The sequence below is a fragment of the Primulina tabacum genome, unplaced genomic scaffold (genome assembly GCF_025594145.1).
Source record: "Primulina tabacum isolate GXHZ01 unplaced genomic scaffold, ASM2559414v2 Contig604, whole genome shotgun sequence".
NCBI classification, from domain to species: domain Eukaryota; kingdom Viridiplantae; phylum Streptophyta; class Magnoliopsida; order Lamiales; family Gesneriaceae; genus Primulina; species Primulina tabacum.
The window spans coordinates 59,942-76,556 of record NW_027459806.1 but is presented as its reverse complement, the minus strand read 5'-3'; the positions used below and the strand labels follow the sequence as shown (position 1 = coordinate 76,556).

The 16,615-nt window shown below is 35.9% G+C and overlaps 1 pseudogene; it reads right to left on the bottom strand.

Annotated features, from left to right (window-relative positions):
* Window positions 1-542: 542 nt before the first annotated feature.
* Window positions 543-15,880, bottom strand: LOC142534581 (protein CHROMATIN REMODELING 4-like; annotated as a pseudogene).
* Between the last annotated feature and the right edge of the window lie 735 nt (window positions 15,881-16,615).

Here is a 16,615-nt window from a genome sequence, read left to right as displayed (position 1 = left end):
AATCTATTTTATAAAGGAAAAGGTTAAACAAATTTGAAAGGAGTTAAAAAGTTAGCAAAAACACAATGATATTTACTTAATAACAAGTTTAAGACTTTTATTTAACAATTATGATAATTTAGTTAATTAGAGAATTTTATTTGACAATCACTATATGCACCATTTAAATACATTGTGATTTGGTTTTAGTAAATTTATTATTCTCTTAATTTTATTTATTTGTTTTCATTGCGAATGATATTTTGATGCAAAATATATTGTTAATTTGAGAGAGCTGTCACTATGTTATAATCATACAAATTGAAAAATGTTATAAATAAGTGAATATATTTGTATCGTCATGGTGTATTTATTTATTGTGTTTTGATATATTTAGATTAATAAATACTAATAAACAAGATGTTATTCAAACAATTTTAAAAATTATTATTATCTAAATCTCGTTATTATATTTTTCATTATTAATCACCCACGTGCGAACGTGATCATTCCTAGTTAAAGAAAAAATAGGGGTACAACTACAATAGAATGCCCAAGAGATCTACAAGGACTATAAATACTTTAATCAACAACTATCACCTGACATATAACAAACACAAATACCTCAAAAGTGCACTACAAAAATGTAACACATAAAAAGAATCAGAACTCCAATCAATTACCGGCATCCATCTAATCTCGATCAGCTGACAGGGTAACTTCAGAAGATATCGCTTCCTCATCTAACTGTCGTGCCTGCAAAGCGTCATACTGTGTTTTGTCCAAATCCACTTCCGCGCTGCTCTTCAACACAGATGATACCTCCTTTGCTTCCCATTCCGTTCACTTGACTTTGCAACCGAGCTATTAATGAAGCCTGGGGGTATGGCAGGAGGTGGACCAGGTTCAACATGAGAGCCAGCCAATTCTGGGACTTCAGGTGAAGGAGACAAGCATACAACAGCTTTCTTTGAAGCAGTTGGCATCACTGATGAGGAAAAAGGACCGAGTTTGTCATCACGAGGAGGGAAGTTAAGATTACAATCAAGCCAGGGGAATCCAGAAACCCCTGACTTTGAGAGCTCCAGCCTTCCTGCAACAGAAGTTGATCCAACATGTTCTATATCATGGTTAGCAGGAAAGCTATTAACAATACCCTGAGACTTTGAGTGCTCCAGCCTTCCTGCAACAGAAGTTGATCCAACATGTTCTATATCATGGTTAGCAGGAAAGCTATTAACAATACCCTGAGAGGACTTATTAGATGCATGCAACCTCTTCTTCTTCTTTCTTCTTCTTCAGAACGCTCAGAGGATCCCTGGGCTTTAGGGAAGGTGGAGCAGGAACAAGAAATGGAGGTATTTTGGAAGAACCTTCCCCATACAAAATTCGAACAGATTGTGCTATTGCAGACACAGCAGGAGGCAGCTCAGGTTCGAAGGCTTTACCAGGAGCATTCACAGCTTCTCTAAGCCAGTGAGGTAAATTGTCTTTTGGAGAAGTACATCTAGCAACTTCGTCCTTCCCTTTGACTCCGAATAATTTCGAACCTTCTCACAGCCAGCAACCTGAGGAGAACCAACAGGTTCACTGTTTCCCATGTTATGAAGGTCAGGCATCATCCCCATCCTAGTTGCATTCTTTAGTTTCTCCCTTTGCTGCAATCCATGAGAATCCAAATAAATCGATCCTAATGAACTCAGAATAAAGGGTGGCTCATTAGGAGTGCTAGAGGAAACAACTGATCCCTGAATGGTTCCTCCGAAAAAGTCCCTGGAAAAAAAATTGGGAACTTATCTGAACTCCAAGTTGGAAGTGCTGGATCAGATGGATCTAATTGTGGTGGCCCAGACGGTAGACCACCAAGACCAAGTCTCGTGTCAGTTAGATGTGGTTGGAATTTCAAAGGCTCATATTTTGTTCCGTGCAACACCCCTGTCATCATCCCATCTGAACAAGCTCCGTGCAGTGCTCGTGCCTCATTCCTTCCGAAATTCCAGAAACAAAGGATTCTCAGATTTCAGGGGCTTGAGAGAGTTTTGTCCTGGAAGTCTTGGCCCATCCAAAATCCTGAGTTCCTCCTCCCATCTAGCTGACAAATCCTCAGCAGTTCTAAATTTTGAAAACTTCAACCTTGGATCACGTAACATTGCCTCCCATCTTCCTTTTCCATGTCTACGAACGCCTATCCATAGATGATCAAGTTCATCCTCCAACCAGATATCTATTTTAGATTTCTTCGTCAGAAGGCTGTTTGATGATCCAGATCCAGTCCTTAGGATGATGTTCTCAAGAACCTTCCTATGGTTTTCAGGAAATGATGCAAATGTAGATGGCACCTGACTTGAGCCCAATACTGGAGATAACTGTTCTTGTTGATTATACTTGGGTGGATCTGGTGGAAATTTGAGATTTGGCAACATGGGATCATTTGTGTCTGTAACTCTAGATCCCAGTGATAAGCTTGGGAACAAGTCAGGAGTCATATACGGCAAGTTTGCACCGGAAATTGAATATCTAGGAATCTGCCTATCATCAAACGGTAGTTTGGGCAATAGCATCTTTTCTTGGAAATCAGAATTAATTGCACCAGAGTTCCTAGAATGATCTGCAGGTGCTTTATCAATGAATGCTGCAAATGAATGCTGCAAATGAAAGTTAAAAGTTAGATTAAATCTATAGTTTTTCAGGACTAAATATATGCATGAAAGTGGTATGTACAACTCACGGGAGTGAATGGTAGATGCATATCCGAGACATCACTCCATGGAAATTGAGAAGTTCGGGATGAAAAATCAGGAAATTTATATCGGGTTGGGATTGACTCATGACCATTAACAGTCATCTCATTTGACATGCCAGAGGGACAACAAGTAGATCTCATTGTGAACTCAACTCCAAGCCCTAGCTTGGTTTGTCTTTGGTAGGATTTTGACATTTTCCTCTGCAAGGGATCCATTCTTTTAGGAGCATTTGGGGCACATAATCCTATTACTGGTGGTAAGTTATGCCTCAAAATATCAATGGAGTATGTGTCCTGTAACTGGTCATTGGTCGTTAAAACTTCAGACATATGTCGGCCAGTGGATGTTACAGGACGTTGCAGAAGAAAATAAGATTTCTGCTTGGACATTCTTCCCAGCTTCAGGTTTGAGTCAGTCATGCTATTTGGTTCCATCATTTGGCCATGACTGTTATCTTCCAATTCAGTATATGGAGTTTTTTCTTCAACAGGTTGAACTGACACCTCCATTTTTTTTCCTTCTTTAGAATGAAAAGGTGGAAACTGAGGCATCAACTCTAGAAGCTGTGCCAATGACCCCTTCATGTTCCTTTGGGCCAATCTTTTTTGTCTAGAACGAAGCTTGGTACTGTTTAAACAAACAACATAATTATCAAAATCTGGAGCAAAATAAGGGAGTCGTCAATCACTGTTTTTATATCTGTGACAAATCTCCAAAATTGTAAATAGCACGTATATACGACTATAGAGCTTAGTCAAGAAAATACATGAATTTTAACGAGTAATTGCAGAAATATGAGATGTAATCTCCGCTATAGATCAAAATAGAATACATAAGAATCCACGATTCACGAAAATACACTTCTTGAGAGTTTCAAATTTGTAATTACAACTTTTATGTACTAGCATGAAGCACGTCCGATGTACGTAAATAACAATTATATGATAAAAATAAAAAATTGATTTTCTAAAAAAAAACTTGAATCATTTTGTTATTTATTTGAGTTTAATCTCTTGTTATATTAGACGAATAAATTAATTAAGAACTTAATAATTTACTTTCAAACTTTTGCCAAATTAAAATTCAAATTGTTTTTTAATATATAAAATTATAATTAGCATAATATATAGAACCAAATGAACTGAAATAATTTTTTAAAAATATATCCAAATACCACGTATAAGACATAATAAACTAAAAATCAATCAAATTGTGGATTTTATCAATATTAAATCATAATTACATTAATTAAGCACACTAACGATAAACAATTATCAATTTAAATTATCGTGACTAACTCATCAAAACAACATCAAAACTAATGAAATAATAATATTGATAGTAAAATATAACTCATAATATTTAAACATCAACATAATTTTTTACTTTTATTTTTAGAATTTTATATCATAGATAATTAATTTTATATCAGAATCTATTTTTATAAACTACATCGATTATTATTAATTTTTGTTAATAAAATTTAAAATAATAAATAAATCAACATATGTAATGAAATACACATTTAAATAAGATTATATGGCAAATATCAAATAAAATCTAATAACTCATAGAATAATTATTAAATATAATTATTAAACTATTGGTATGATTTTCACATAAAAATTTGAAATATAACCAAAGAAATAAATTTGCATAAAAATGTTATTTTTTTGTATTTGTTAAATTAGTTAGTTGATTTCAAATAATAAAAATGTTAAAAATCATATGTTAAAAGCTTTAATACTTTGAACAGATGTTAATTAATGATCATTATAATTTATATTTATTACTAAGGATTCAAATTAAAAAGATAAAACATTCACAGTAGTATAAAGATGATTATTTGAGAAAATTAATTAGGAGTTACATTTTATTCTTGAAATGATATAAATTACTACAATCAATTGTAATTGTAGTGATAATTCATTATCAATTTGTTATAATTTTATATATATATCCTTATTGATTTTTTGGATTTTTATTAATAAGGAAGATTTGTGTCTTTTCACAATTGGATTGGATTGGAAAATAAACCAATGATCCACACTTTTTTAAAAATCTATATACTTTATAATGGGTCATTTCATTATGATATCACTCAATTTATTTCCACACGTTCGTTTACAATTGGAATAATCCGCATATTTATATGTGTATAGAATGGAATATTGTTTTTTAAAATGAATAAAATGAAATACGACATATTAAATATTATAACGAAAAAAAAGATAAGGTTAAAAAGTCAAAAACGCAAAGAGTAGATCTCTTGTGAGACGGTCTCACGAATCTTTATCTGGAGACGGGTCAACTCTGATTGATTTCACAATAAAAAGTAATATTCTTAGCATAAAAAGTAATATTTTTTCATGGATGACCCAAATAAGAGATTCGTCTCATAAATACGACTCATGAGACCGTCTCGCGAACACAAAACCATAACCATAAAAGTGGTTTAATAGTATTAATTATTAATTAATAGACTACAGTGTGAAATTTACCACATATGTTACTTGATAGAAAATAAGAAAAATGTGAAAGGTAATTATGTTCATTCACAATTGGAAAACTTTTCAAGTATCCACATTTTATAGGTATATAGATAATGCTTTCATTTTGCATAATGTAGCTCAAATGAAACTCATAAAAAATTTCAAATCTGTAAATCAACTACTCGTATAAATGCATGCTAAAGACTTGCACCAATAAAGCTCATCACCCTTTTTCTGGGATAGGAGTTTAATTTTTAGTATTGTCTTAATCATCTTCAGAGGGCGATGGCTTGTGTACAAAAATAAAATGCATTACTTCATAAAATAAGAGGTTATTCGATTTATTGACAGGGTTCACAACAAAGGGAAATTCATCATCTGGAGTTTGTGATAAAGACATGTTTTCCTGCCCATTTCTGGCAGTGATACAAATAAAGCAACACAATTCATTATAAATGTATATCTTACTATTAAATACACTTCTTGAGAGTTTCAAATTTGTAATTACAACTTTTATCCTGTATAATGCTTTCATTTTGCATAATGTAGCTCAAATGAAACTCCATAAAAAATTCAAATATGTAAATCAACTACTTAGTATAAAATGCATGCAAAAGACTTGAACCAATAAAGTTCATCACCCTTTTCTGGGATAGGAGTTTAATTTCTAGTATTGTCTTAATTATCTTCAGAGGGCGATGGCTTGTATACAAAATAAATGCATTACTCATAAAGTAAGAGGTATTCAATTCATTGACAGGGGTTCACGACAAAGGGAAATTCATTATCTGGAGTTTGTGATAAAGACATGTTTTCCTTGTCCATTTCTGGCAGTGTTACAAATAAAGCAACACAATTCACTCTAATTTAGAGTTTGTTCCATGCCCCCCTCCCTCTCCCCCCCCCCCCCCCCCCCCCCCCCGAATACCTATGTACTATAATTTTTACTCTACCCCTTCAAACTATACTCAATCATTGATATCATATCTAAAGCCTACTAAGAATTTAAAACCGTGTTCTCCAGAAACCATTCTTTTCAGAAGGCTCAATAAATGAAAATTATGAGAATACCAAATCTTCCTGGTGCTAGAAAAGTTAGCTACAAAAATCTGAAAAATGAATATCAAGTGCAACTCACTATTTTTCTTTAAGAGCTCGTCCAGCTGGTGTGTACTCCCGCTCAGGCTCCGGTTCAGGCGACCGGTTCTTCCCCGGGTAACATTCTTACCACATTATAAAGATACCATTCAGATATGACTAAATCTAATAGATAGCTGACACAATGAAAGTTATTATAAGAAATCAAGATATTCTAACAGAAGGTAAATAAGAGGTGAAACTAATGCTCATAAAACTGAGGCTATCAAACATCGCAATTTCTATTTGCAACATTTTGTTTTTATTTTCTTTTTAAATCAAAACAGTTTGTCCAAACAAGGTTAAATGAACAGAAAGGCAAAAGTTAACAAGATCTGAACCAGATCAAAGTTCTCAGAAAGACAACACAAAAAGAAGTAAACCATCTCCTAACAAGATAAAACCAAGGCAATCTAGTTTTCAAAGTGCACTAATGTCTGATTGAGGAATTTCTCTGAAATATTAAAATCTCAATCCACAAATGCCCAGTTTGGATGGATACTGGAAGCTGTCTCCCCATTGAAAAAAGCTATAAGCCCTATATATATTGAAACATATGCAAAGCAAGGCTTAATCAGATACTATTATTAGACATTGAACTTGTATCAAAAGATGACAAAGTACAAATGTAACAGAATTTCTAGAATTTTAAATACATGAAATATACGTGCAGAGGTGTAATTTGTCAAAAGATGACAAAGTACCAAATGTACTTGAATAACCATAATTTTAAAAAAATACGACGTCTATGTGCAGAGGTTTACTTTAATGCTTCCAAATCATTAATAAAGAACTCGGGCTTCAAAACACATAAAAAATGACAAGTTCCACCAACAGACAGGTGATAGACGGATGTGCATGGATAAAAAGAAACATTATAATTTGAATTATTATATAATAAATAGATGAATTGATAGAAAAAGGGTGAAATAGAGAGGAAAGAAGGAGTACTCCAGTCACTGCTTCAATAGGATGAGTGACATATGTCTCCCTATATGAAACAGCTTTTCTCTGGCGTTTTTCCCTCGACCAAGAGCTGCTCCTCCTCATTTTGATATCTCTCCCATCTACAAAACCATGAGCAACAACTAAGACTAAAACCTATCCCACAATGTAGGGAACTCAAATTTAAACACTTTCTACAGTCGCATCTACACATGCCACAAATTTATATAGATATTTTAAGGGGTACTTACAATTTATGAAGGCTATACAATTGTCAATGAAGAAAGATTAACTGAATAAGAATCAAACTCATACAGGGAAACACATAAATCCATCTTCTTTCAGTGTTATCACATATGGATACTCATATTACTGGTGACAAAATTAACCCAATACACATAAAGCACCCCCAAGGATTGATTAGTTTTTTCTTTTTATCCCTAAACAAATTGAATTCACGTGGCTCCATAATTAACTTATATGAAGCTCAGAAAATTCTCTCTAAAGCCTCACTTCATTAATATTTCAACTAAATTCAAACATAAAAACATTTTCTGTTAAGAATGAGATGCAGAGGTTCATTAGCACAATGCAAAATGATTAAATAGGTGAGAAAAAGATAGAATTCCCCACCTAACTCGCAGTAGCTTATCCCATTCATTTTCTTCAATGACGCACAGATATATCATCTTTATTTTCAGAACTTGGCGCACCTTTGTCGTTATTAGTCACAGGTCCTGACACTATTCCAGCTTGTTCTTCTGTGGACTCATCATTCCATTCAAGAGACTGAGAGGAAAAAGGAGAAACAGTGAGAAACAAGGGTATTAGTTAAATCAAACACCATTTCCCCGTTATTAGAGTTGCAATCCTACGTACGTGAGTTCTTTTCAAGAGCACTTTCAGCATTGATCCAAAAACCATGAAATGACACGAGATTATTCACCTTAATCAAGAAACTATAAACGTGAAACATATCAACATTGACAAATGATTGAAGAAAGAGGAGAAATGAGATAGCAAAAGAAAGAAAATCATTTTTCCGAATATGATGCTAAAGTACCTTAAGAGCATCCAACGAAATGATTCAACTCATTTATGTAACTCTGTAATAAAGTTATATCCTAACATATGTGGTGAAGTGCATATACTCATTCGAACCGTAACGATTATATTTAAGAAACAAATTGGAATTCTGGTTTTACAGAGAAATACTTAGTAAGAAAAAGGTAACAGGGTGTCATAAAATCAGAAAACAGTTTTCACCTTCACTGAACCAAGCATTTCATTCTCCAGCTCAGTTTCAGTATTATCATCGGCTGAACCAGACTGCAGGTCTGAGCGGTCCAACAATTTCAAAATGGCATTTTCATCCCATGTGATCTTATTGCTACAATCAGCACATTTGTCTTTGTATACATCCCCAAGCCCACCAGTCCTCCTATTATTATGCTCTAATTCTATAACTGAATCATCTTTATTGATGTGGTTGTCACCGTCCTTTCCGATAATCGAAGATGAATCACTAAAAAGTTCTTCCGTTCCCCATTTTAAGATGTCTTCCACCTCCTTTTGTGATCCAGACTTGTTCACAAAAGTTGATCTAGCATCAGCTTTTTCTTTGCAAGCTGCAATATACGCTCTTCAACACTAGCACGGACAACAAGCCGGTACACAAGAAGTCGGTTTGACTGCCCTATTCGATGCGCTCGGTTCATAGCTTGGATATCTGCATGTGGATTGAAATCTGAATCATATATAATTACAGTATCAGCAGTTGCCAAGTTAATGCCAAGGCCACAAGAGCGCGTAGATAAAAGAAACACAAATCTACTCTTGTCTTGATTGAAACGTGTTATCGCTGCTTGCCGATCGGCCACAGAAACAGAGCCATCAACTCTCTCATATGTCTTATGCCCAAATTCAGTAGTCAAGTAATCCTCAAGGATATCAAGTAACTTGGTCATCTGTGAAAAAATAAGGACTCTATGATCTTCTTTGTGAAGAAATTTAAGCATATAATGCAGCAGAGTCAGCTTAGCTGAAGCTTTTATTCGCATTTCATGAAGAAATTCCAGTGAACCAGATTCAGGTTCAGTGCCTGGTATGAGATAAGGATGATTGCAAACCTTCCTTAACTGCATCACAATATTCAGCATCGATTGTTGAGGAACCCCTTTTCCTATGTTGCGTAATATTGGTAGTTCTTTGTGAGCATGGCACGGTAATATTCTGCCTGAATTGATGATAGCTCGACAGGAACCACTCGTTCAGTCTTAGGGGGAATATTCCGCATGGCATCCTTTTTAAGCCTGCGGAGCATGTGTGGAGCAACAAGGTTCTTAAGTTCCTCCACCTTTTCTGCGGTGGTTAGATCTTTAAATTTCTCCTCAAATGAAGAAAGAGAAGGAAAAAAAGCTTGCTGCAGAAAATTGAGTAAATTGTACATCTCACCAATATTGTTCTGAAGAGGAGTACCAGTCAACAGTACTCGATGGTGGAGCGTAAACGTATTCAGTAAGCCAAATAGCTTACTGCCAGAATTTTTCAGGCGGTGACCCTCATCAACCACAAGAACTTCCCAGGGAACTCCACGTAGATATGTGGAATCACATAAAACCATTTCATAAGTAGTTAAGAGAACATTGAATTTGTAAGAAGATGGTTTGTTTTTTCCATGGGGATCACGGGCATGCCATTCATATTGGCGAATTAAGGCTCTAGCTCTTGTGTTCCCATGATATTCTACGGCATTGAGATGGGGAGCCCACAGCGCAAATTCTGACATCCAGTTGGGCATTGTCGATAGAGGAACCAAAACCAGACAAGGAAGTCTAGCTTTAAATTCGAAATATAATGATGAGATAAAAGCACAAGCTGACACTGTTTTTCCAAGCCCCATTTCATCAGCAAGTATCACATTTCTTGATTTATGCCAGCTTTTTCGCAACCAATTCAATGCTTCCAACTGATGTGGAAACAAAGAACCTCCAACTAGCTCTTTAGGCTGTTCTGTGAGATTGATTACCTCACTTGGTGGGAAGTCATTTTTGTCTCGTGTTGAATTAAGCTTGGCACTCTCATTCTCCAAGGTTTGCTGTTCAAACCTCAAGAACCTATCAACTAAGTGAAATGACTTTGCAATAGCAGGTTCATCAATATTTTCCCAAGTGCATTCATCATAAGGAAGACCTTTCCATTTTACGAATGCTTCATTTGATCCATCAATGGAGGACCGGGTAGCGATTACTCGATGTGGAATCTTCCATTGTTCCTCACATAGATTTATTGAAGCTGTTCCATACTTTGACTTGTAATTCTCCAATTTTCGTTTGGCCAGAGTTTTCAGCTCAGATTCGGGAATCCAGCTGTTATGAAGATGAGATTTCCCAACCCACTTCACCAAAAACTCATACAAGACAGTGGTGGATCCAGCTTCAACCAAGCGAGACTCTAGGAATTTCTTTTGGGAGCAATGCCCAATCTTGTGACCTTTTCTTCCTCCTTTGTGCTTCCATTTTCATCCAAATAATGATTAAGAAAGTTCTTTAAAGTTCCAGAGGTGAGACTGTCCTTCAAACCACCATTATTGTCACAAGCCTCCAAGATTGTCATACTCTTCTCAACCTCCGAAACCACCTCATCAGTTGGTGCAACCGACACACAAGTTACTGTCACTATATTTTTTGTTATTCACCACCATGGAATCAGAACCCTTAGTGTCTCTCCTAAGAGAATCTGTCAAACTTTTCTCTTTACGTTCTTTGGTCGTCGTTCTTCTGTAAACCTGTAGCTTGCCTTTATTCATATTAATTTTTAAGTTTCTTGCTCCAACGGAACAGCTGGCAACATCCTGATGGTCCTCTCCTGAGTTTCCATCACCAACCGCATCCAAAGTCATCCCACAGCTGGGAATTTCCTTTGACAGTTTAATTGGATCTTCTGCAACAAATGTCTTCCCAATAAGGAACTCCTTTGCATCCAAAGGCATCTCAGAGCAGGGATTTTCCTCAGACAGTGTACTAAGATCTTCTGCAACCAACGATTCACCTAAAAGTGCCTCATTTTTGTTGATCACTGCCGCACCACAAACAAAATCTCTGTTATCAACTTTAACTCGACAACCAATAATCCGATCCACCTGATAAGTTAAAATGATGAACAAGATTAACATATAGGTGAAACTTTTAAATTAAAGGCACGGTTCAAGACGTGCTGCAAAACAACATCATGCTCTTAAGAACAAGTCCTGTCAACACATACCTGCTGAATTTCAAGAACACGCTCTTCATCTGCTGCATGTTTAACTGTAATTTTTTCTGCTTCCTGTGTTTCAAGTGAATAGGGAGCTGCTACCGTAGGAATCACCTGTAAACAACGAATCCAAATCTTGGAAACAATAATATTCATAGTAAACTCAACAGATAAAGATCGGATCACAATATCAAAATGTATAGAAAAGGCATCATAAACAACTACCACAGAGCTTCAGTGTAGAAGATGAGAGCAATTCACAAGATGAAGATGCAATATAGAATATATAGAGACAGCAACCACAACAATAACAACATAAAAAGCCCACACAAATGAAGGTCTAAATAAGACACAACAAAAGAAGAAACTTTTCGAGACCAATCAATTATAAACCAGATTATGAGCATGTTGACAGAATAAAAAATCCCCCCAACTGATTTGGTCCTGTCCAATTTAGGTTTCAGCAGTCCATCACAAAATGAGATCTGGAGCCTGAATTTACTTGCTGCAAATTAACCAAACTCTTTGGCTCTCTTCAACAAATGATGAAAAAAACCGCTTCAGGTCATTAATCTCACAGTTCACGACAGGTTTTTTAACATTTTCTGATACACCTCTTTTTTATTGAGAACAAAGAAAATATCCCTTCACCTACACCAGGTCATAATTTTAATGAAAGATTCATTCTTGTAAACGTTGTTTAGTGTGTAATTTCGTGAACGAAAAAAGCTTGGGTAGGACCAACTAACGAATATCTTCATTTCGTTGCCATTGAGTGGACCAAAATTCCAGTTGTTTCCAATCCGTATCACAATATCAAGCAGATAATAACAAACATAAGCAGTGACACCATCCTAACAATACATTAAAAATTAAGGGTATTTCAGTAATTAAAAGTGAAAATCTTAAAATTACAGGTTTTCAGCATCAGATGCCCCATCAACCGAAAATAAAAAAATAACTTCATATTGTTAAGAACAAACAAGAAGGAAGTTGAGGACCTCATCCTTTGGTAGGATATCAGTGACATTTTTGCCACTATCCTGACTTAATGAAGTTGAACTAGTCTTGTGGACATTTGTTTTACATTTTTTCTTGGATTTTGAAGCCCCTGGGTGTGTGGAATTCCCTTGACCTTTTCTATAAGTACCAGAACCAGATTTGGCCTTGCCAACTTTATGCTTCTTATCATTATTACGAGAGCAAGCTCTGTGCTTTCTTTTTTGGGCCACTCGATTGGCAGCTTCCAATGCAAGGACAGGTTTGTTTTCAGGTGATAATTTTTCGGATGATGCTTCAGGTTTCATCTCAGAAGATTCCACATTCGCAGTTGATTTTTTTTCCTTTGACAAGGATAAGGATCCCTCAGCAGGAATCGCTGGCTTCTCTGCTCGTTTATGAGAACGGGATTCTTCTAGTTTCTTATCAATGCCACAAAAAGAAGAACTATCATCCATTGAACTATCTTGAACCATATGATTCTGATGATTATTGTGTACATCATTGGACGAACTCTCCAAACGTTCAAATATTTGGCCACAACGAGAAAGGGATGATTTTCCTTTATCTGAATTGTGTTTCTTCCCAACTGCAGAACTTTCAAATGTTTTAGTAAATTTGTCGGTTGCAGATGATTCAGTTTCAGTTTTCGACCTTCTAATTATTATCTTTGTTCGTGCTCTTTTTGAAATGGGGTCCAGATGGTTCACAGACTCCAGGGAAGCATGTCTCTGACAACACATTGGGCATACCCATTTTCCCGACGGAATACGCTAGAGAAGATAAGAAATCAATGATGTGTTATTGCATGTAAATGGAAAAAAAAAAAGAATCCCTACACAGATATTGTCAAGATAACAAACACAGAGCAAACATACCTTCAGAACAGGATCTAAACACTCAAGATGATACGTGCGGGGGCAGCTATCACAACACAGCAGCTTTCCACCAAGTTCACAAATTACACACTCGTAATAATACTGAGATTAGAAAAAGTGAGTCACATGTCATAAGCAGCACACAAGCTCTCACACATTCTAGCATCCAAGTCCAATTAGTGCCATTAATACATAAGAGTGACATGAGTCAAGGAAACTGAGATAAATAGCTGGGAAACAAAACTAAGGTAAAAAAATTCAGAAAAATACCAAAAAGACAACTAGCCAAATGGGGTGCTGAATTAAGCATGCAATGATTTTCTTAAAGCATATATTTCCCCATTTGGAAAGAACCAGTTCAATTTTGTGTCACTTACCGCTTCAGAAATTGACTCTTAGAAATTGAACCAAAAGATAGAAAACATTGAATTCAAATACTCACCCCATCATTTCCTTTTCTCTTGCCAGAACATCCATCTAAACTAGCATGCTCTTTCAGTTCAAGCTTCGACAGTGTCGTGGATGGAAACTTGAAAGACTTGTAACCTTTTTCTCTATCACCAGGCTTAACTTTACCCACTGGAAGCTTTCGACGTTTACGTTTCAACACCCAGTTTCTGTCAAGCATTGCACTAGGCTTCGAAATGTTTTCCTTCATTTGCATACACTAATGTCAGAATGTAGTCAACACTAGAAAGGATGAGTTGAGGAAAGAAGCTTAAAAATTGAAGGGTGAGTGCCATAAAATCAGGTAGAAATTAGGTTAGGCATTAAGATTAGACTCCGCTCATAAGCAATGTGGTGGCAAGTAACAAAGTTATCAAGTAAATATTACAAGCTCAAACTCCCCGAGCGAGAGAGAAAAAAACAAGTGGGGGAAGAAAGAAATACTGGCAGTAAAATCCAATATACAAATAATCGTGTTTAAACCAAAGGGATTATGGACTAAAAGATGACCCTAGAATGACAATTGTAGGAACTGAAAAGGCAATAAATCTACCTATCGATGCCAATATAAATTTCTTAAATAGACCGCAAGTTTCGTTTTATAAATAGACATGCTATTTACAAACCACTCATGCTTTTACGAATAGCTCTTGAGGCCAATATGATTCTCTCTTCTAAATTTATTTCCCTAAAAATCATTTATCACTCTGGCTAAGCAACCTTTTTCTTGGTTTTCCTGACGTAGATAACAACTGCCTTCATTTTTCAACCCAAGAGTTACCAATAGAATTCATACGTTCTTTCATCACTATGCTTTTTTTCCAAAATAAACTGCCACCAGAGATTTATATGCTTCATCAAGAATAAGAAACAGCAACACAGCCCATTGCAAATGTAGAACCTATGTCTAACTTCTTCAATTTCAATACACGGTCGAAGTTAAATGACTTATCGCGTATCTTGAAAACTAAATGGAAACGGAAATATACAGTGAAAAGAACTTCCATGCAAAGACAAAATTTGATCATGGGGTAAATCAAAATCTGTGAAGAATGCATATATAGAACACGCTTTCTTCATGTAAACCTATAAATGGACTGGTTTATGTTCAAGACATGATATGCAATCGTGCGTTCCGTTCATGGAAGATCAAAACTACTTGATCAAAAAACACTAATAATTCTTAAAACAGAAACCCAGAATCGAATGTCATTACTAAAGAAACATACACAATTATAATTTATATACATTAAAAAGATCGCAACTTTAACTCAATTACAAATTAAACCCATAACATGCAAATATATAAGAGCGCCCACATGAAAAACAAAGTGCAAAATGCAAAAGCTTCAGCTCAACTTGTCAGAAAAATAGAAAGAATAACATCCCATAACAAAGTAATCACCAACCAAAACCTTGCTAATGGATCAAAACACCAACAAAAACTTGAAAACAACCCCAATCTGTCTTATCTCTTCATGCGCACAGAAGGATCGAAACAGAGGAAGCAGTGGAGTGAGGGAAAAGGGTATTAGGTTATACGAGCACGGAGAAACGAGAATAAGAAGAGAGAGAGAGAGAGAATACACGGGGCCGGGCAGACACTTGAAATAAACAGATAGAGAGAGAAAGTTAATGTATCGTATTGTGTGTTGCGACGGATTCGCCGGGGTCATTGGACTTTGGGGATTTGCACACGCTGACATGTATGCTGTGGGGAGCGAGCCTAGAATTCGTCCACTCAAGATCCCACACGTGGAACTACAGGACGCCTGTCGCCATCCTTCTCCTCACGCTCTCCTTCGTGTTTTGCGCTTCTTCCCTCTCATTCTTCCACGAAAAACCCATTCCCTCGAGTACTTCTCTTTCAAATCCTTTCCGTTTCCGTGCATAAACTCTCCGTTTATGTTTGTAACATGCAACGGTGAGCTGGTGGTGGAGACTTGGATTATTGGATTTGATTGGCTCTTACTGCATATTTAAACTTCAACCCATCACACGAACTGTAGCTACGTATGCTCTTGAAAAGATTTGATGTGAATTGTGAACGTTAACGGTCTGATTGTTTTGCATCGTTACTTGGTCTAAAAGTCTTGCGTATAGAGACCAATATCAATATGGGATTTCATAATTTTGAGCCATCTTGATTTTCTTGTATTGAGACCAACCATACGGTATCAAGTGAGAAGTTAATTGAAATCAAATAACTGACATCTTACTATCTTCTCTCGAATTTTCCAAATGATTATCATTCATCGAGAAAAAAAGTATATGGTTATAATTGTACATCATTAGTCTTTACGATCCGTGACAATACTGAGACTCTACATACTAGAATTGTGTTTTGACTCGTTTACCGACTCCGCGAAGGTCACAAGATGGCAAGATTGGGTGCAAATTGCGACATATGTAGGAGCATGTGCATTGTAGTCGGCAATTCACCGCTCACATACCGGTGTGAATATCATATATGATCTAACGAAATAGTAGTGTATGAAATCTCTGGTCAGAGTGTAAGATGTACATTAGGGACAAGGGTTCTCTAGTTGTACATGCGATGACACTATGAATATTTCATGATTCTATCACATAACTATCGAATCTAATATGCAACGAAGACTCCCTCACCTCAACTTATCAAAAAAACATGGTCTCAAAAGACCAAGCCAGCTGCAATTCCAGTAGCTCTACTTGAGCTCAGATTACTTCAAATAAGAGCTGAGGCACCTATCTCCACAGT